The sequence below is a fragment of the Chiloscyllium plagiosum genome, chromosome 30 (assembly GCF_004010195.1).
Source record: "Chiloscyllium plagiosum isolate BGI_BamShark_2017 chromosome 30, ASM401019v2, whole genome shotgun sequence".
Classification (NCBI taxonomy): domain Eukaryota; kingdom Metazoa; phylum Chordata; class Chondrichthyes; order Orectolobiformes; family Hemiscylliidae; genus Chiloscyllium; species Chiloscyllium plagiosum.
The window spans coordinates 4,594,029-4,594,366 of NC_057739.1; positions in this window are offsets into that span (position 1 = coordinate 4,594,029).

Below are 338 nucleotides of genomic sequence, written 5' to 3' on the forward strand. Positions count from 1 at the left end.
AATGTCCTGTACAGCCGCAACATGACCTCCCAACTCCTGTACTCAATACTCTGACCAATAAAGGAAAGCATACCAAACGCCTTCTTCACTATCCTATCTACCTGCGACTCCACTTTCAAGGAGCTATGAACCTGCACTCCAAGGTCTCTGTTCAACAACACTCCCTAGGACCTTGCCATTAAGTGTATAAGTCCTGCTAAGATTTGCTTTTCCAAAATGCAATACCTCGAATTTATTTAAATTAAACTCCATCTGTCACCCCTCAGCTCATCTGATCAAGGTTCAATTGTACTCTGAGGTAACCCTCTTTGCTGTTCACTACATCTCCAATTTTGGTG